Source organism: Saimiri boliviensis, chromosome 13 (assembly GCF_048565385.1).
Source record: "Saimiri boliviensis isolate mSaiBol1 chromosome 13, mSaiBol1.pri, whole genome shotgun sequence".
NCBI lineage: Eukaryota > Metazoa > Chordata > Mammalia > Primates > Cebidae > Saimiri > Saimiri boliviensis.
In genome coordinates, this window is record NC_133461.1 from 113,608,660 (window position 1) to 113,630,952 (window position 22,293).

General features: G+C 44.0%; 1 protein-coding gene across 2 annotated transcripts in view; it reads right to left on the bottom strand.

The window, feature by feature from the left end:
• Positions 1-22,293, bottom strand: part of ZNF596 (zinc finger protein 596) — a 56,689-nt gene that overhangs the window by 13,504 nt on the left and 20,892 nt on the right. The window lies entirely within an intron of this gene.

Here is a 22,293-nt window from a genome sequence, read left to right on the forward strand (position 1 = left end):
AGTGCGGCGGGGGGCCAGATAAATGGCCTCAGGGGGCCGCATGCGGCCCGCGGGCCGTAGTTTGGGGATGCCCGCTCCACCCTGTCCACCCCACACCCTCTACCCCAACCCCTCACCTGTACCCCAGCCCCCACCTCCCCACTCCCCGCCTCCCACACGTCACCCTTGTCCTCACCCTATACCTCCCACTAGCTCCACCCCCACCTCCCACCCCTCACCCCTCACCCTACACCTTCTACCCCACACCCCTTCCCCCACCCCTCATCTGCACCCCCAACCCCTGCTCCCACCCCCACCCCTCACCTCTTCAACCCCCTACTCCCCCACCCACCACCTTCCTCCTGTGTGCCTCCCATTGTTGGCTCCTGGGTTTCTTTCATTCTTCCTCACTGCAGGGCAGGGTCCTGCCCTTGGCCTTTCTGGGCCCTGGTTTCTTTACTGCAGGTCTCACCCACCAGGGTGGCATGGGACAAATCTGACCCAGGAGCACCCCCCCTACCTTCAGGAGCCAACGCTCTAGAGCTCTGGGTTGGAGGCAGTGCTCAGGAAGTCCAGGGGTCCTGGAAGAGGCATGTTCTTTAGCCTAAACTGCACCTGGGAGTGAGTCCTGGAACTGTCATTTGAGGCTCCCTGGATGCCATATCCCATCTTTCTGAACTTGTTTCTTCACATGTGCCTGGGGATGACGCTGACTTTCACGCTGATGCAGAGGTGAGGGAATGCCGGAATTGTACACTTGAAAATGGTTAGGATGGTAACTTGTATTACGTTATATATAGTTTTACCTCAATTAAAAAAAGTAATAAATAGATAAAAACCCCTGCCCCAAGGCACTCACAGTCTTGGGCAGGGACGTTAGTGGGAGACTGTCAAGATGGAGACATGGTGACAAGAATGACAGATCCTGTAACAGAGATGGGATGGAGGGAAAGGATAGTGAGTTTCTGGGGTGGTCTGTGGCCCCATGGCGTCTCAACAGCTTGGAAGTTTTGGGAATCTGTGGTTCCAAGCCTACATACAGGCAATTTATTGGAGCCATCTCCCTGGTCACGTGAGGGCACACCCTTCCCGGACAGTGACTCCACCATCCTGCTTGTTGCTACATTTGAATGTGCCCGGTGTGTACAGAGGGCACAGATAAATCATAATGAGGGTCCCTGTGTCCTTGCCTTGAGTGACACAGTTGATTCTGACAGAGACTGTAATACTGTATCTAGACTGCAGGACATAACTTTGCTGTGTGTTTTTGCACTACCAACTTTAATAACAATGTTTTCGCATGCCATTTATTCTCTCACAGGCAGTAACACAGATAAAAACGGTCCTGAGTGCTCATCACTCCTGGGTTTTGGGGTCTGCTTCAGGGGAAACATGATGGTATGGTGCCAATGGCCATGGTGTGAAAAGCTTCATAAAACCTGGCACCTGCTGTGTTTGCTCTTCTAAAAAAAATGTCCCTAGAGCCAGCAGCCACCTGGCCTCTGGGGCCCCCACAAGTTATGTGAATACACATGGAGTGATCACGCATGTAATCAATGGAACCGGAGCGACTGAAACGGGACACTCACAGCTACTTTCCCACCCTGGAGGAGATTCTGCCATCTGGCCTTGGGCTAAGGGGAAGGAAGTGTGTGGATCTGATTTGCCCCTTTATGTAATAAGGTGTTTTCCAGATCTGTGGCCCTGTTATGCCATGACTTTGATGAACAAGAATAAAAACAGTCAAGTGTGAAAACAAATTTATCTGTAGGAATTCAGTGCTCTCAAAAAACTCCAACTCATTGCCTTCTCAAATCTCAGATACCGCTACTTTAAGAAGATAGGATGTGGTAAAAATAAGTAACGCAATGATTTTTGAGTGTCCATTTTGGGTAATTGTTGAATATAAGCCTTAGGTATTGTTTCTCTGGTGTGTGTCTCTGTTAGTGTGTGTTTAACCCAACTGACCAATTTAGGAAGTGTAATACTCTTTTAAACTTCAAACATTTTTAGGTATAATTTTCACTAGAAAGCAGATAACATCAAAAAAGATATTTTAATCAGAAATTTCATCATTAGTTTTTCTTTTCGATTTTTTCTTTTGGAATTGCAGATGTCTCTGGAAAGAGCAAACTGGTATCATGGGTTCATAGTGAACACGCGGGGACAGACACGGGTGGGAGGGAACAGGTTTGGTAGGAGGTGGATGCAGGCCCGAAGCTGGAGCTGGGGAGCCTGCAGGCGCCAGTGCAGGGCGTGTCAGCAGTGCGGGGGCGTGGTCTACACTGTGGGGGCGTGGTCAGTAGTGGAGGGCGTGTCAGCAGTGCGGGGGTGTGGTCTGCACTGTGGGGGCGTGGTCAGCAGTGCGGGGGCGTGGTCAGCAGCGTGAGGCGTGGTCAGCAGTGTAGGGCGTGGTCAGCGGTGCGGGGGCGTGGTCAGTAGTGGAGGGCGTGTCAGCAGTGCAGGGCGTGCCAGCAGTGCGGGGGTGTGGTCTACACTGTGGGGGCGTGGTCAGCAGTGTGGGGCGTGGTCAGCGGTGCGGGGGCGTGGGTCAGCGGTGCAGGGGCAGGGGCTCCCTTGCCTCCACCTCACTCCACTCGCAGAGCCCCACCAGCAGCTCTTCCAGCTGCTGCGCTCCACAAGCTGTCACCCTTTTCCAGGAAGAATTCATCTCATTTTCCTAACCGTTTGCACAGGTCTTCATGCCCTGCCGAGTTCCCCAGTGCAATATTTCTTTCATTGCATGTAGTAACCAGTTTAGGGTTTGTCATCTGCTCCCTGTGGTGAGGCTGGAGGGCTGGAACTGTGTCTTATTACTATGTACATCGCTGGTGCTAAAGCTCGAGGAGACACACAATGTTTTTTTTTTTAAAAATTAACTGTTCGATCCCCTTTGCCCATATGCCCTAAGGTGACCTGGTTCATCATGAATTCCCCCAGGCCTCTGCTTCCTTTTTTCCTATTTACCCAGGTACCCACCTCACCCACCATCCTGTCCAGGAACTCTCATCAGCTTCACGTCCTTACTCAAGCCTGGTCACAGTGCTGTTGCTGACTCCTCTGATGTCACTAACCAATTTCCCTCATGTCCTCGGGTATTTAGGAGCTACAGCATTCCCTTGTACAATGCACTTGCCCCCGCCGCCCCACCCCCACTGACCGACTTGCTTCTCTAGGAACACAAATCCTACATGGTGAATTATAAATTTTCAGGTATTACCCAAGGGTCCTCTTTGTTCCCTGCAGCGAACCACGTTGATGATCTCGGGATTTATTCTGCCTGGAGCTTCCACTCTCACACCATTCTCTGATCTGTCCCATGTTGGGGAGCTGGCTGCCTCCAGAGGGATGTGTCTGGCCCAGCTTTGGCACTGCTCACTGTGAATCTGGGTTAAGTCCCCTTCCGAACCTGGTGTAAATGGTTTCAGATCTTTTCTGGAACAGGGTAGCATGGAAACAAACCTCTTAACGCCTCTCACTTGTCCTTTTTTTTTCTTGGGGGAGGGTGGTTACTTCTAAATTTTATTTTTATTTTAAGTTCCGGGATACATATATAGGACGTGCAGGTTTGTTACCTAGGTAAACATGTGCCATGGTGGTTTGCCACACCTATCAACCCTTCATCTAGGTATTAAGCCTAACATCCATTGGCTATTTTTCTTGATGCTCTCCCTCTCCTCACTCCCTCCAAACAGGTCCCAGTACGTGTTGTTTCTCTCGCTGTAGTCCATGTGTTCCCATTGTTCAGTTCCCACTTACAAGTGAGAATATACAGTGTTGGATTTCTGTTCCTGTGTTGATTTGCTGAGGATAATGGCTCCCAGCTCCATCTATATCCCCAGAAAGGACATGATGGTTTTCTTTTTTATGGCTGCATAGTAGTCCATGGTGTATATGTACTACATTTTCTTTATCCAGTCTATTATTGATGAGTATTTGGGTTGATTCCATGTCTTTGCAATTGTGAGTAGTGCTGCAATGAATATACATGTGCATGTATCTTTATAATGATAATGTTTAATATTCCTCTGGGTATATACACAGTAATGTGATTGCTGAGTCAAATGGTATTTCTGGTTCTAAATCTTTGAGGAATCACCACACTCTCTTCCCCTAACCGAATTTAAAACAGTTAACAATTTATAAAATAAATTAGTTTCAAGTGGAAACTAAAATTTGCTGAATAAAAACTACACTTCACAGTTCACACTCTGTCTCTTGAAAATGTTAACATTTGTTCATAAAACCTATAAATCTGAAGGAAAAAAGGGCCTAAAGCAAAGAGAATATGAGGGTAGCAATGGGAAAGTCATAAATTGGCACCAAAATCTTTGAAAAGTATTCTAACCCAAGCTGTTTCAGGTTTTCACTTTACTCAATTTACCTTTATCAGAGTGGCCTGAAACAATAAATTCAAGTTTACTGACTCTATAATTTATACTAAGGGATAGTGTGTATGCTGGCTTTGATATTTCTAAGAAATACTAAAAGGATAAATAAGTGAATTGGTCACCTAATTGGGAAAGGTGGTTCCTTGGTAAGATGATAATTTAAGGTATGAATGACCAAAGTGTACTCCTCTGTCTGCCCCTTTGGCTTCATACCCTCAGGCAAGGAGGCCACTTCAATAGGGCGCTGCAGAGTCAGAGGGCCTGGGTCCAAGCTCTCACACCTTTTTCTCTCTCATTTGCCCATTCTGACCCAAGGCAGGGTTCTCCCTTCTCAGAGAGTTTTCTCATTAGGAGTCTGATAATAATTCAGATCCTCCCTCCCAGCGGAAAAGAGGAACTAATATATACAAAAATGCTTTATATACTATACCTTGATGTCCTTAAATAATTAGATTTCTGGATGCTTTTCGGAAGAAAATGTTTGGCTGGACTACCAAAGTCAGTAATTTCATAGACTTTTCTCCAATTTTTATCTTAACTACTGTGCTGTCCATTTTACTTAAAACGTTAGTTTTCCCATGAGAATACACCAGAGGGTCTGTAATTGTATTGCCAGACTTAATTTCTCATCCTTTTTTCCTTAGTCTTTGAATAAAACGATTTCTATAAATTTATTGAAAAATCCAAGTCTGAATTATTTGAGAACATTAACTTTGATTTCACATACAGATAGATACATTTCTTCAGTCAAATCATGATATTGTGATGTGGAAAACAATACTCCTGGTTCTTTGTCCTTTCACCATATGGTGAAGACTTCAAGCACACTATAATTTATTCATGCCTTACCTTAGTCCTTCATGCCTCTACACTCTTATTAAATATTTTTTTAAAATTAATTCTTATTACCTGGTAACACATGCACATAGAAAAAAATTAAGAGTTCCGAAGGTTATGAAATGAAAAATAAGGTTTGTTTCCTTCCCCACTCTTCTATTTCCATGCCCACTCTTGGCATTGAAGAATCCTTCCAGAAAAATCTCGCGTCCATCTAAGCTTGTCCACATGGATTTGGTTTGCCATTATGGGCTGTGTCAACTAAAACTGCTCTGTGCTGTGAGCTTCTGGTCTAGTGACTATTCAGGATGCATTTCCACAAGAGTACAGGAAGTCTCCCCGACTCTGTCCAGCCCCCCACCACGTTGTTCCCAGCATCCCAAAGTTAGTGCCCCCTACATCCCCCTCCCTAGCCACCCTTGTCCTCAAGGCCCACCTGCCAGCCCTCTCACCTACCACTCCAGGTCCCAATCCTCTTCCCCCATCTCCCCACATTCCCCCAGCGACCCTGTTCCCCAAACATCCCCTCCTCGTCACCCTACATCCCACTCCAGGGTCCCCACAACCCTCCCAACCCCTCATGCTCCCATATTCTCTGCTGGCCCCTCCACACCTCTGTCTCAGTCCTTTCACATTCCACTGCAGGGTCCTCCTAACACTCCCCCTGTCCCCTCAGACCCTACTCCGTGTTCCCCCAAATCTCACTCCAGGGTCCCCCCCAAAGCCCTCTCCCGTCTCCCTACACATCCCTCCTGGTTCCTTCTCTCCACTCCTGCCGCCCCTCCGCAGGTGCGCACTGACCCCCATGCTGTCCCCTCCCCAGGTCCGCACTGACTCCTGGCCGCCCCCTCCGAAGGTGCGCACTGACTCCCAGAGCGCCCCTGTCCCCAGATGTGCGCTGACGCCTGAACCGCTCCCTCCTCAGACGTGCACTGGTCCCCATGTCCGCCCCGCCGCAGGTTCGCACTGGCCCCGGCCCGCCCCCTCGGCAGGTGTTCACTCTCAGACCACACCCTCTGCAGGTGTGTCATGACACCCAGAATGCCTTTCCGCAAATGCGCACTGACTCCCGGATGCCTCTTCTGCAGGTCTGCACTGACCCCCGGCCGCCCCACCTCCCCAGGTGAGCACTGGCCCCGTCCGCCCACTCCCCAGCTGCGCACCGACCCCGGCCGCCCCCACCTCCCCAGGTGCGCAGTGACCCCAGCCGCCCCCGCCTCCCCAGTTGCGCACTGACACCCGCCGGCCGCCCCCACCTCCCCAGGTGAGCACTGACCCCCCCCGGCCGCCCCCTCCGCAGGTTCGCACTGGCCTCGTCCCGCCCCCTCCGCATGTGCTCACTAACTCTCAGACCACACCCTCTGCAGGTGTGCCGTGACACCCAGAATGCCTTTCCGCAAATGCGCACTGACTCCTGAATGCCTCTTCTGCAAGTCGGCACTGACCCCCGGCCGCCCCCACCTCCCCAGGTGCGCACTGACCCCGGCCGCACCCACCTCCCCAGGTGCGCAGTAACCCCGGCCGCCCCCACCTCCCCAGGTGCGCAGTGACCCCCCGGCCGCCCCCACCTCCCCAGGTGTGCAGTGACCCCGGCCGCCCCCACCTCCCCAGGTGCGCACTGAACCCCTCGGCCGCCCCCACCTCCCCAGGTGAGCACGGACCCCAGCCGCCCCCTCCCCAGGTGTGCACTGACCCCGGCCGCCCCCACCTCCCCAGGTGCGCAGTGACCCCGGCCGCCCCCACCTCCCCAGGTGTGCACTGACACCCCCCTCCGGCCGCCCCCTCAGGAAGTTCGCACTGGCCCTGTCCCGCCCCCTCCGCAGGTGCTCACTAACTCTCAGACCACACCCTCTGCAGGTGTGCCGTGACACCCAGAATGCCTTTCCGCAAATGCGCACTGACTCCTGAATGCCTCTTCTGCAAGTCGGCACTGACCCCCGGCCGCCCCCACCTCCCCAGGTGCGCACTGACCCCGGCCGCCCCCACCTCCCCAGGTGTGCACTGACACCCCACCCCCGGCCGCCCCCTCCGCAAGTTCGCACTGGCCCTGTCCCTCCCCCTCCGCATGTGCTCACTAACTCTCAGACCACACCCTCTGCAGGTGTGCCATGACACCCAGAATGCCTTTCCGCAAATGCGCACTGACTCCCGGATGCCTCTTCTGCAGGTCGGCACTGACCCCTGGCCGCCCCCACCTCCCCAGGTGAGCACTGACCCCGGCCGCCCCCACCTCCCCAGGTGCGCACTGACCCCCGGCCGCCCCCACCTCCCCAGGTGCGCAGTGACCCCTGGCGGCCGCGGGAAGCAACTGCCGGATTTTGTCTCGTGCTCCCGGGCTGGGTCTTTTTAACACTTTTCCCAATTATTGTTTTTCAGATTTACCAAGTTATTTCTAATTAAACCTAAACTAACACTTCAGCCCCAACTCCTCTGGGAGCCCAAGCCCCGCTCCTGTGGACGCCTTGAGCCACCACCTCCCGAGAGTTCACAGCCCATCTTGTCTCCAGCCTGTGCTGGGTGAGTATCACAGCACATTATTGAATAATTAGTTTGGGTACTAAGAAAAATTGTTGTCTTTTGGAATGAATTGGCTGGAAAATGCTTTAAAACATGGATTTTTAGTGAGTTTCTAAATGCCAGCCTCCCTCATCTTAGACAGGAAGGACCTGAGGTCTGGAGGTTTTCTTCTAAAGGAGCACTGCCCAGGGAGCCACTGAAGGTGCTCTACTGGAATGGAGAAAGAATTGACGAAGAAAGTTATCTTTGGGTAAAAAGTAATTTCTTTGTCAGCAACAAAGTTACTCTGCTTTTGTAGAAGGCTCACACAGACAGCCCCTGGCAGTCTTCAATCTCTGGGGAAGAAGAGTCATATTAAGGGTTTTCCGTGGGATAAGAGGCTGATAGGTGTTCCATGGGTGAAAAGGGGGAAGGGTAAGATAAGTTGGTTGTTATTATGACTCTAAGACCCTGTCATTCATTTCTACAATTGAAAAAGCAAAATATATTTATCTCCTTGTACATCAGCTGGATTACCCTTCCTTACCCAATCCTAGTTCTTGCTAAAGTAAGAGATAGAAGTTACTTCAATTTTTCTTAGTTACAAAATCGCTTTCACACCAGCACGTTAAGCAAGCACAGAGAGGCAAGCTGTCAACTGTACCACATACTAAACACAGAAAGACTTATCTGTCGGAAAAAGCTTCTTCTCCAGAGAAATGTGGCTGAGACTTTGGACCCAAAGCTTGCAGGAGTGACAACTACCCTGCCTGTTGAAGTAGTTACTTCTACCAGCTCTGGACATTTACCATAAAAAGGCAGTTTCCCATGTTTGTCTTACTTTGGAATAAAGAATTCACCTGTTACTCAGTGAACAAACCTTGCAGCCACTCCAGAACACTGGTTAAATTGCTAAGCTTTCACCAGAACCCACTGTGTGCCCACCATTGTGCTAGATTAACTTATTTAATTTTCACAAACTCCATGAAGCAGCTATTATTTATCTGATTTTGCAGATGAAGATACTGAGACTCAATGAGGTTGAATACTATGCCAGTCTCATAGAGTATGAGATGAAGCTGGGATTCCAAGCCTTGTGTTGTGTTTATTTCCCAGGGTAGCTGTCACAAATCACTACAACTCTGGTGACTTAAAACATTAGAAACATACACCCTCACAGTTCTGGAGGCCAGAAGTCCAAAACCAAGGTGCCAGTGGTGTTGATTTTTTTAGGAGGGTCTGAGGGAGAATTTGTTCCAGGATTCTCTCCAGCTCCTGCTGGTGGCTGGCATTCCAAGGCAGTAGGCCTATCCCTCCTCTCTCTGCCTCTGTCTACCTGGCTAATCCAAGATAATCTCCTTATCTCAAGAGCCTTAATAATTACAACGGCAAAAACTCCCTTTCCCATACAAGGAAACATTTACAGTTTACAGGAGTCAGGACTGTGTACCTTTGGGAGCGTTATTCAGCCCACTACCCCTGATTTAATCGAAACCTGTTCCACTCTATCACATCTGCTTCTAGGGCCCAGTTACGGTTTACGTAGAGCATCAGTCTCTATTCTTAAGAAATCAGAGTGAACACTAAAACAAAAATTCTCAAAAGCACATTTTCAGCAAGTTAAAGATCTCGAGTCAGCTATAGATTTTGAATACTGGCTGTACTGTTGTGTGTCAGAGTGGCACTATCATATCATGGTGGGCAGGTGCCTTTTAGACAAGCCTATCAACCACGTGTTTACAGAGATGTGGCTGAAATAACTGAAGAGAACATGGGCAAGTGTCCCCCTCAGAATCCCAAAGGTCTTGGCCCTCCATGAGTTCTTCCAAATCCAGCTGGTGAGAGAATACCTAAACATGTGAGAAAAAAAAATGTCCAAAGATCTACAGGATGGTGTCAGACAACAGAAAAGAGCTGGACTCAGCAACCCAGGATTGCTGCACATGGATGGCACAAGTGACAATGATGATGTTCCATCTTCAGAGGAGGAGACCGTGTGTGTACACATGTGAACTTGTGGTGTGTGTGCATGTGTCTACTTATGCATGTGAGTGTATGTGTTGGTGGGGCAAAAGCACAGGGCAATACTTTTGCTCCTCCTCTTTTAAAAATACTTTATTATTATTTACCTGTTGTATGTCATGCCACTTTCTGTGGTCCCTGCTATTACTAGGGCTTGGGAACACTACCTCATAAGCTTCTGTTTTGATTATTTAAATTAATTAACTTGGATAAATGTGGCAACTTGAGAGGTGAGGCTCAGAGAGAGAAAAGCCTCAACTATGAGCTGGAGTCTACTTGAGTTCCTCCATGTGCTGAAAATCTAATGTGATTTGAGAATTTGTATTTGCTAACAGAGAATAGCATTTAAAGAACATTCTCTGGGAGGGTGAGAGGGAACACTATATAAATGAACAAGCATAAACTCAGAAGCAAGACAAGGTCAGCACCCAAAAGTCTCACAGTTCAGGGAACATGTTGAGGTCTGATGAAAAGCTCGTTCCTTCCCTGTCTTAAGGGGTTCATACTACAATAATTATGAAAGGCTTTAAGTTTTGGGAGAGTTCTCACTCCAAAGTAACGCAAACATAGGCAAACGTTTTCTAATATCCTGTCTATAAATAACAGCACCGCCTTGCTCGAGTCTGCATGACCTGCTCTCACAGGAGGACTCTTCACACGCCCTGCCCTGAGGTCTTCCCTGAGCAGTGCCTACTCTTTTCTGGGACAAGGCAGTGTCACAGTGCTGCTTGCGTAAGTACCTCTTGCCCTCTCACATTCCCAAAGTTCAGCATCCCTATTCTTCTAACTCGCCAGCTGCCCTGTCCTGTGCCTGGGTGGGTGGCTGCCTTGAGGAGTGGAACTGCTTCAGGGATCAGTGCAAAGTGTTCCCTGTTGGGACAAAAACCTCTCAGAGGAGGTAAGGGCCCACTGGCCACTTTTGAGCTGCTAGAACAAATTTCCTAAGATGATTGAGTAGCTAGAAATAGAGACCAAAAGAATTGAGTTGAACACAGAGAATGAAATAAAGGAGCTTCACTGCCCAGCACAGGAAAAGCAGAATACCAGAGAGTGAAGTTGTCCCCATGTAAAGAATCACTTATGGATTCATACCAAATATCCGCAAAATATTCTCCTCAGAACTGGCCTTGACAGCCTTACATGTGTGATGGAAGAAGACCTTCCTCTGGTAGCATGAGAAGTGGCCTTCTTTTTTATGCTGGCACTGCACAGCCCAGCTTTCCCACACATGCCCAGTGTGATTGTGTCAACCAAGGGAGATGAACTCAACCTCCCATTGGACCTTCTCTGCAGCAGTCCAGCCCCAACAAGCCACTAACAACCACTGCTCCATTTACATCTCTGTAGTTTTGGTATTTCCAGGATGTCATGTAAGTGACATCAAACAGTATGTGCTCTCTTCAGATTGGCTGTTTTCATTAAGGAATATGCATTTGAGACTCATCATGTCGTTGCATAGTCTGTTCATTAAATTCTATGGCTTAGTGCTGTTTTGCATGTAGATGCATCCTGGTTTATTTCCTCGTTCCTTATTTGGCCATTATGAAGAAAGCTGCAATCCCTAATTGTGTGCTTGCATTTGTTTGGACATAATTTGTCATGGAATTGACCTGGTAGCATTTAATCTCAATGTCCATTGGGTATTCCTATGTGCTGATATGTGGTAGTTTTTATACTAGCAATGAGAATACTCCATGTGCTTATGGAATTACAAAAATGTATGTATATAGACACTTTGTAGCCCATTTTAAATGGTTATCGTGTTTGTGTGCATAAAAACCAGTTTTACATATTAAATTATAAGCTAATCAACGCAGTTTAGCTTACTAATTTTGGAGATGGGAAATAATGGCCTCTACCTTTTTTTGCAGCTGCCATAATTGTCCATTATCATATCTCTGGCCAAAAACATTTTTATGTCATTATCTGTTTTGTTTTTTTTTTTGAGATGGAGTTTCGCTCTTCTAACCCAGGCTGGAGTGCAATGGTGCGATCTCGGCTCACCGCAACCTCCGCCTCCTGGGTTCGGGCAATTCTCCTGCCTCAGCCTCCTGGGTAGCAGGGATTACAGGCACGCGCCACCATGCCCAGCTAATTTTTGTATTTTTAGTAGAGACGGGGTTTCACCATGTTGACCAGGATGGTCTCAATCTCTTGACCTCGTGATCCACCCGCCTCGGCCTCCCAAAGTGCTGGGATTACAGGTGTGAGCCACCGAGCCCGGCCATTATCTGTTTTTAATTTAGCAATAATTTCTTTTCTTTTCTTTTCTGTTTTTTTTTTTTTTTTTTTGAGATGGAGTTTCGCTCTTGTTGCCCAGGCTGGAGTGCAATGGAGCGATCTCGGCTTACCGCAACCTCCACCTCCTGGGTTCAGGCAATTCTCCTGCCTCAGCCTCCTGAGCAGCTGGGATTACAGGCATGTGCCACCATGCCCAGCTAATTTTTTGTATTTTTAGTGGAGACGGGGTTTCACCATGTTGACCAGGATGGTCTCGATCTCTTGACCTCATGATCCACCCACATTGGCCTCCCAAAGTGCTGGGATTACAGGCGTGAGCCACCGCACCCGGCCAGCAATAATTTCTTAAACTAGAAAGAAATTTTTTCTTTCAATAAAGAGAAATTTTTTTCTTTCAATAAAGAAATTTTTTCCTTTTAATAAAGCTTTCTTCCATTGCTATAATAGTATATTTTTATGTTAACATACTTTATGATACCTTCATATTAAATATCGTCAGCTAGGGCTGGGTTTGGTGGCTCATTCCGGTAATCCTAGAACTTTGGGAGGCTAAGGTGGGCAGATTGCCTGAGGCCAGGAATTGTAAACCAGCCTGGCCAAGATGGTGAAACCGCATCTTTACTAAAAATATAAAAAAATTAGCTGGGCATGGTGATACACACCTGTTGTCTCACCTACTTGGGAGGCTGAAACACGAGAATCGCTTGAGCCCTAGAGATGGAGGTTGCAGTGAGTCAAGATTGTGCCACTGCACTCCAGCCGGGATGACAGAGCAAGACTCCTTCTCAATCAATCAATCAATCAATCAATAAATAAATAATAAACAAACAAAATTGTCAGCTAATTCTGGTGTATAATAAAAAGGTAAGAAAGTATTTTCCGGCCGGGCGCGGTGGCTCAAGCCTGTAATCCCAGCACTTTGGGAGGCCGAGGTGGGCGGATCACGAGGTCAAGAGATCAAGACCATCCTGGTCAACATGGTGAAACCCCGTCTCTACTAAAAATACAAAAAAAAATTAGCTGGACATGATGGCGCGTGCCTGTAATCCCAGTTACTCAGGAGGCTGAGGCAGGAGAATTGCCCGAACACAGGAGGCGGAGGTTGCAGTGAGCTGAGATCGTGCCATTGCCCTCCAGCCTGGGTAACAAGAGCGAAACTCCGTCTCAAAAAAAAAAAAAAAAAAAAAGAAAGAAAGAATTTTCCTTCTGATATTCTCAGTTGCATTTCAGGGGTAGCATGATTTCCCAAGAGCATTAAAATTTATTTTTTATTTTATTACACAAATAAGGCACAGATCCCTTTTTATCATTAGCTTCATGACTATCTATGTTGACTCTGTGATAACCCTAAATTGGCAAAGCAGCCTCGGAAAGGAGAGCTATTCAGTGTCGTCTGGGACTCGGCTCTCGATCACCAGAGTGGTGAAATACTGGAGGGATGTAAGAATCATTTGTCTGTTGGGTATGTGCTGAAATGGCTAAGTGTGGGTAGACTGAAGAGAGCTGGGGCATGAAGTTTGGGAAGTAGGGTCATTGCAGTGGAGTTTGCCATGTGCGAGAGAGCATGAGGACTCATTGTGTGGACTGGATGAAAAGGAGGGGGTCTCTGATCATTTATCTGACAAATGATAAGCTGGGTCTGATATCTGTTTCTCAAAATAAGCCCTTTTAGAAATTTGAGATTCAGAGACAAACCTTAGTTAAAATTCTAGCTGTGTCATTTTCTAGCTGTGTGACTTTGTTGTATTAATAAAGCGTTCTGAACCTGGTTCATATTTGTCATTTGTTGAATGGGACACTGACCTGTAAATAACAAAGTTAGTGTGAGGATTCAGTAATCAAATGTATGCAAATCACAGTCACTAGGTCTCAATTACTAGTACTAGAATTTTTTTTCTTTTTGGTACTTCAGACTTGTGGGGTGATAATCCTAACCCTTCATGATACATAGTCATTTGCCAATGCTGTAGTTATTAACATTGTCTTATATGGTGCTTAAACTTGACATATAATTTTTATATGCATAAATTAGGAAATGAAGGGATATTTCTGCTAATCATAATTACTACAACAGGACTCTAGGTTTTACTAAGGTATCTGTAGTCAACTGAATTTCCTCTAAAGTTGACTCCCTTGCCTTCTAATTCATGTGCTGACCTGCCCTGTGGGAATCATGGAACACAACAGTAGCATTATCACATATGCTTTTGTTTCTTGCACAGTGGATTTTGGTGCTGGATCTGCATGTTGAAAGTCTCTTGTTCCACCTTATCATTAAATAGATTCTAAAGGAGCCTGGCCACACATCTCACTGTGTTGCCCAGTCTGGTCCTGGGCTACTGGGCTCAAGTGGGGCTTGAGCTATTGCACCCTGCCAGTTCTCTCTTTTTTTTTTTTTTTTTTTTTTTTTTTCAGAGTTTAATTTCTTTTTTCTTTTTCTTTTTCTTTTACTTTAGGTGTATACTATATCCAGCATTTCTCCCCATGCTATCCCTCCCCCTGCTCTGCTGTCCCTCCCCTACCCCTGCAACTGCCCCCAGTGTGTGATGCTCCTTTCCCTGAGTCCATGTGTTCTTGTTGTTCAACACCCACCTATGAGTGAAAACATGCGGTGTTGGTTTTCTGTTCTTGTGTCAGTTTGCTGAGACTGATGGTTTCCAGATACATCCAAGTTCCTACAAAGGACACGAACTCATCATTTTCTATGGCTGCATAGTACTCCATGGTGTATATGTGCCACATTTTCTTTTCCGGTCTATCATTGATGGGCATTTGAGTTGGTTCCAGGTCTTTGCTATTGTACACAGGGCTGCAATGAACATACGTGTGCATGTGTCTTCATAGTAGAACGATTTATAATTCTTTGGATATATACCCAGTAATGAGATTGCTGGATCAAATGGAATTTCTATTTCTAGATCCTTGAGAAATCGCCACACTGTCTTCCACAATGGTTGAACTAATTTACACTCCCAACTGTGTAAGAGTGTTCCCATTTCTCTACACCCTCTCCAGCATCTGTTGTCTCCAGATTTTTTAAGGATTGCTATTCTAACTGTTGTAAGATGGTATCTCATTGTGGTTTGATATGCATTTCTCTAATGACCAGTGATGATGAGCATTTTTTCATATGTTTTTGGCCTCATATATGTCTTCTTTTGAAAAGTGTCTGTTCATATCCTTCACCCACTGTTGAATGGGGTTGTTTGTTTTTTTTTCTTGTATATCTGTTATAGTTCTTTGTAGATTCTGGATATTAGCCTTTTGTCAGATGGGTAGATTGCAAAAATTTTTTCTCATTCTGTTGGTTGCCAGTTCACTCTAATGATGGTTTCTTTTGCTGTGCAGAAGCTCTGAATTTTGATTAGATCCAATTTGACTATCTTGGCTTTTATTGCCATTGCTTTTGGTGTTTTAGTCATGAAGTCCTTGCCTATGCCTGTGTCCTGGATGGTTTTGCCTATGTTTTCTTCTAGAGTTCTTATGGTATTAATTTTTATGTTTAAATCTTCCATCTGCAGTTGATTTTAGTGTAAGGTTGACAGGAAGGGGTCCAGTTTCTGCTTTCTGCACATTGCTAGCCAGTTTTCCCATGGCTATTTATTAAACATGAAGTCCTTTCTCCATTGCTTGTTTTTGTCAGATTTTATTTTGTCAGAGACATACACCAATGGAACAGAACAGAGGCCCAGAAGCAACACCACACATCTACAACCATTTGATCTTTGACAAATCTGACAAAAACAAGAATGCTGTTTTGATGACTATGACTGTAGCTTTGTAGTATAGTTTGAAGTCCAGCAATGTGATGCCTCCAGCTTTGTTCTTTTTGCTTAGGATTGTTTTGGCTATGCGGGGTCTTTTGTGATTCCATATGAAGTTTAAATTGGTTTTTTTCAATTCTGTGAAGAAGGTTATTGGTAGCTTTATGGGGATTACACTGAATCTACAGATTACTTTCGGCAGTATGGCTATTTTCATGATATTAATTCTTCTTAACCATAAGCATGGAATGTTTTTCCATCTGTTTGTGACCTCTCTTATTTTGTTGAGCAGTGGTTTGTAGTTCTCCTTGAAGAGGTCCCTTACATCCTTTGTTAGTTGTATTCCTAAGTATTTTATTCTCTTTGTAGCAATTTTGAATGGGAGTTTGCTCTTGATTTGGCTCTGTTTGTCTGTTATTAGTATATAGGAATGCTTGTGATTTTTGCACATTGATTTTGTATCCTAAAACTTTGCTGAAGTTGCTTATAAGTTTCAGAAGATTTTGGGCTGAGACCATGGGGTCTCCTAGATATACAATCATGTTGTCTGCAAATAGAGACAGTTTGACCTCCTCCTTTCCTATTTGAATACCCTCGTTTTTTTTAAATAGAAAATAAAATTATCCATTTTCTCCCACAGCATAGTGTTTAACAGTAGAACAGTGGTTTCAAAATTATATAGCCATTATAAAATAAATAGGAATAAAATGAGGCTGGCTAACTTCTAGTTTAGTGGAAGACTCAAACCTGGAGACAGTAAAGTCAATTAGATTCAGAGGCAGATTTGAGAGGCTGGGTGGCTCATGCCTGTAATCCTAGCACTTTGGGATGCCAAGGTAGGTGGATCACTTGAGCTCAGGAGTTCAAGACCAGCCTGGTGAACATAGTGAGACTCCTCTACCAAAAAAACTCACAAAAAAAACAAAACAAAACAAAAACAAACAAACAAACAAAAAATCAAAAAAAGAAAAATACCCCACGCACAAAACACAAAAAAACAAAACACAGAGACAGGTTACGCAGGAAATCTCTCTTTGTTCTTCTAATGTCTCTCACTCTTCAACTTCTCTAAGCAAATGAGACTTCTATTTTGTCCTCCTCTTAAGCATGTAACATAGAAAATAAACCCAATTAGTGCTACATTCCTGGAGACTTATCCTGATTACACAGATATCAAACTCATCTGGGCTTCTTGTGTGGAACATACCCCTTTTAAAAACTTGATTGGATTTATGAGACATTTAAAAAGTTAAACTTTTCATAAAATGATGGAGAAAAAACCTAAGGGCCTTTTGGAAGTTTATTTGAACATTTAAATGCAGCTCTTTAAAAAACCTTAAGGTAAATGCCAATAACTTTAGTTAAGGGTTTGCTCTGGGGAGAAGTTATTACATTTAGTAAAAATAACCACAACCTTTTCCCTAATCTTCACATACAATTGAAAGAAATGCAGCTGCTGCAACACATTACACAATTCTTATGTACTAGAGCAAAAACAAAATGTAAATGCACTTGGATTTATAAACCTTGAGTCAACCTGTACATAAGAAAATCATTCTACTTTTCCCTGTAAGTTTCTAAAATGTCACTTACTATATTCCAGCATCTGTAGTTATTTTAAAAATTTTAGACAACTTTTGGTACATCATCATAATTTTTATTCCCTGGCTCTTTGGCTTAGTCACAAAAACCAAGACCATCAAAAATTAAGTTTTTCTTGAAGTCACCCAGTTGGTCGCAAGGATGAAGACAGTGCTGCGTCAACTGAGCGCTGCAGTAAGGACATGTTAAAGATTGCAGCAGTCATGTATCTGTACAGTCAAGACGAAAGAAGTGCTTGCATGGCAGACATCGAATAGGCTCCCCACAAACAAATTCTAGTAAACAAATCACATGCTCTGGCATCTCCTCTTCTGATTTGTCTCTTCCAGCGCTATAAACTTCTTTAGGCAAACACTCTAGAAGGCTTTTTCTTTGAGCTGTTCTAACTTGTTCCTCTTCAGTCAGCAGTGTTGCTGAAAAGAGAGGCTGGCTAGGTGCTGGATGAGAGACTGGAACTGGAGCTTGTTCCAGATGTGGCAGCAGGGGCCAAAGATCCTGCTCTGTTAATGCTTGCACAACAGTGTCATCTGAGGTGGGGAGTTTCAGGCAGTTTCCTGTCTTTACAGGGTCAGGTGGGTAATCAGTGCACTCTCTGACAGAGTTCTTAACGTAGCCTTAACTCACTCCTTTCAGCTAAGGTTCAGATAAAAATTAAAAGTAAAAATTATCTGTTCGTTTGACCTCTCACTACCTCATACTATCTGATCTTACTCTGGATCTAAATACCAATCTTAGTGGCTTCACATTTTTTCCTATTCAGTAGCCAGTTCTGATAGAAAACATGATTAGGAGATTCCTAGTAACTCTCAAATATGTCTGGCAATTCCACTGTATCTTGCTATCTAAATTATTCTTGTAGCTCCATAAATACATCAAATGTACTTCATGGCTTTTGCATCATGCACATACTTATATTTATCATGCTTTACGCAGATGGAATTTCCTCCTCCTACAAATATCAATTAAATTTTCTCACAAATTAGCTTAGCTCACTACCATAAAGTATACAGTTATACTTTAATACATACCCATCCACTACTACTTCTTGCCCATAAAACTGAAGTCTTTTCTTCCCTTGGCATGTTTAATTGATTCAGTTAAACTCAAACGTTATCTCTTGCCCTTGGGAGCTTCATGTTACCAGTTATACAGTAAATCTTCTTTACCATCCCCCCTCCTCCTCTTCTCAATCTATCATCATGAAGCTATTGTATCTCTTCTATTTTGAAACAAAAACCTCGTTTAAATCTATTTTCTCTCTAGTATCTGCTTCCTGTGCCTTCCCTCAGTTGAGCTGAAAATAAGAAAGTTCAAATAGTGACATTTCCTCATGACCTCTTACCCTGTGATTTTTCTAAGACCATCAGTGGTCTGTTCATTAATATGTCTTGCTAACAACATCAGTAATCTTCCCATAAAATACCTAATGAGTGTTCCTTGGTCTTTTACTTGGAACAAGGAAGAACTGAACTATGATTCCCTTTTCATACTACTGTTTTAAAACTACTCTGTAGTCACTGCTCCCCTAAGTACTCTGCAAAGAGTACAAACAATACTATTGAAATGACCCAGAATTCCATCCTAGACTCTCTTCTCTCTTCTTTTTGTACTCTATCTTGGCACTCTCACTCATTAATTCAGTTGCTTCCATTTCTTCCGTTGCTATCTCCAAACTGGCAGTGACAGATTCTTGTCTGGATTCTACTTCTGAGATCATTTCTATTTGCATAGCTGCAGACAATGAAATGTCTGAGGACAGTACTTTCCCCACAAAACCATATAAAAATACAGCCCCTAGTCTCCAATGTTAGTTAATGACAACACCAGTCATCGATGAACCAATCTTTTACAGGCAACCTAAGAATTGCACAATCAAAATTAAGCATTAATTTATCTGTTCCCTGTTTACTATGACCCTTCTTCCACGTGTATATCCACCCCAATCCACACAAACAGATTTTTTCTTCATTCTCCCATTCCTAAAGTCTAAATTTAAATGTCACACCTCAGAGAACAATTCTCTGAATCTCAACCTAGTAAACTTATTTATGTACTGTATTCTTCCACTAATCTAATTGCAGAAAATAGACTCTTTTGTTTTATTTTTGAGACAGGCTTACTCTGTCCTCCAGGCTGGAGTGCAGTGGCATGATCCCAGCTCAGTATAACCTCTAATTCCTGAGCTCAAGGGGATTTGCCCGCCTCAGCCTCCTGAGCAGCTAAGACTATAGGTATGAGCCACCACCATGCCCAGCTAACTTTTACATTTTTGTATAGAGATGAGGCCTCACTATGTTTGCCATGCTGGTATCCAACTTCTGGCCTCAAGTGATCCTCCTGACTTAGGCTTCTAAAGTGCTAGGATTACAGGCATGAGCCAACATTCCCAGCCCAGAGAAATCAACTCCTGTGTGCCAAGGTTAGGTAAGTTTTCCTCTGGTCATTGCATATAAACTAGAATTTGAGATAAATTCCATGTCCACAGTAACCTAAACTCCCCTCAGAGAGCTTGCCGTGAAATATCCACAGTCCAATTAAATGATTGTTTTCACGTTAAAATTCATTGACAAAATAAACAAGGTCTGTCTGCCCTGGTGAAAATTTCTCCAGTACTCACCAGAAACCAAATAGGAAAATCCAATGGAGCCAGGTCTTTATGGAGGTTGCTGTCACTATATTCTGGTGCTCAGAGCTTCTTCCACTCTCCCAGGAAAGTACCTTTTGGCTAATGAGCCTTCTTTTTATGCAGTTGATAACCCCATCAACTATATATGCTAATCAATTCTGTCATCTCCTCAACCATATAATCCAAGGGACCTGCCTAAATAACTTGGGTCCTGTCAAGCCAAATCTAATGATGGCTAGCCTTTTTTTTCTTTTTCTTTTTTTTAAACAATTTATCCTCAAGTAAACTCTGAGGATCCAATTACAGAAAGCCAATTATGTTCCCTGATTCTACATCTGAGTTATTTGGGGTGGGTCCTTTGGATTATATGGTAGATGAGATGATAAGATTGATCAGCATATATGATTGGTGAGGTTACTGACTGCATAAAAAGAGGGCTCACCACCCAAATGGTACTTTCCTCAGAGAGTGGTAGAAGCTCTGAGCACTGGGATGTGGTGATAGTGACCTCCATAAAGACCTGGTTCCATTTGATTTTTCTCTGTTTGGTTTTTGGATGTAAGACCACAGGAAATTTTGAGATCCCAATTTTGTTTACTGCACATAAACGTTGACCAAATCCCCAACTTGTCCATTAGATTTTTGATTGGTAGGATTGGAATGTTGTAGGGATTAGGTAAGGAATTATAAGTCCTCATTTAAATAAGTCTGCTATAATTGGTGAATTGCCTCCAATTTTACTGGATCTCTGAATTGTCTCCAATTTTACTGGATACTGGAAAAATTTAGGCAATGGCTTAGAATAGTCTATTTAGTTTGTTATAGGTTTAATACTTTTTTCTTATGGAGAACACCCACAAGATTTGAGTACTTTAGAAAGGTCAAGGATTTTGTACATCTATTATAAGTAAAATGCTTGTTTCTCAGTACCACAAGGAAAAATTAACATTCAGATAAAAAGCTCTCTCAACAAGGCCATTTTTCTTTCTGTAGAAAGGACGCTGTCTGTCAGTCGTCTAGCCACAAAAACACAATAAACAAAGAAAAGGCAAGCATATTTATTCCTTACACATTGGGTCCTTACTGCTGTGTCTGATCTCCATTGGTTGGAGCCAGACCTCACAATCTAAACTGAACCGGATTGGCTAATAATTTAAAATTTTTCTAAATAGGTAAAGGCAATGAGAACAAAGGAATAGAGGAAGCTGCTTGCTGAAGGACTTAAAAAAGTAATAACATTCCCAAATAAGGAAGGGGTATGGGCTGCGATCTGGGACATGCCTGTGAGCATGTCTAGCACACATATATTGGTTAAAGTACAAGAACACAGAATGTACTACCTGCCCATGAGCATGTCTAGCACAAGTATCTTGGTTAAGATACAAGGACATATAATGTACTTATTCTCTTATGTCTGACAGCTACATAGGATAGGGCTTAACAATGGGTTATTAGCAAAAAACCGTAAGACTTTGAAGAAAGTCTTTAAAATAAACTATTATTTCTAACATTTATTATTATTTTTCTTAACAAGAAGAGAAACTTTGAAGAGGAACGTTTTACTTTCCACGACATCTGAGTGTCAGTGTTATAAATTCCTGCCTGTAGAGAATAGAGAACTTCTTGTTCTTGAGAATCTGGAAATATCAAGATGATTTCTCATTTGAAGCAGAATGCTATGTGTTCTCTCAACGCAGAGGGTAAATCTCATTTCAGCGAATTTCCTGGAGCAGTATCACATATTAGGAAAGCATGTTTTTCTAAAATGGTTAAAGCATTATTTGGGCTGGTTGAGACATGGGGATTCCATAGGTGTGATTTGAAACACGCACCACAGAAATATTTTTTTATTCAGAAGGATATTTTGATTTATTAGAGTTGTTACTAAAGTGAATACAATGACTCCAGTAACCACAAATAGTGCATAAAACTCTTCATCATCTAAATATTAGTTTATAGCTAAGATTTGGAGGCAAACTGTATCCATCAACAGATGAATGGATAAAGAAAATGATGGAAAAACAGTGTGGTTCAAAAGGAGGCAGCCTATTAGAGGACTACACCAAGTGTGAATGACATGTCTTCCAGTGACCTCGTTGTTTACAATGAATGCAGCCATCTCGAGGTACAGAGTTCACCCAGGGTTCCTTTGTTTAGTTAAAAACTCAGTTTTGAGTTATAATATATACAAGGAGGTCTGTTCCTATGGCTGTTGTACTTGTAAAGATATTAGTTTATTAATGTTTATTCTTTCTTTTAGCATTTTTTATTGTTCTAAACGTCTTTCAAACTGCTTACTCATAGTGACCAATTGAGCTATATCAAGGACTTTCTA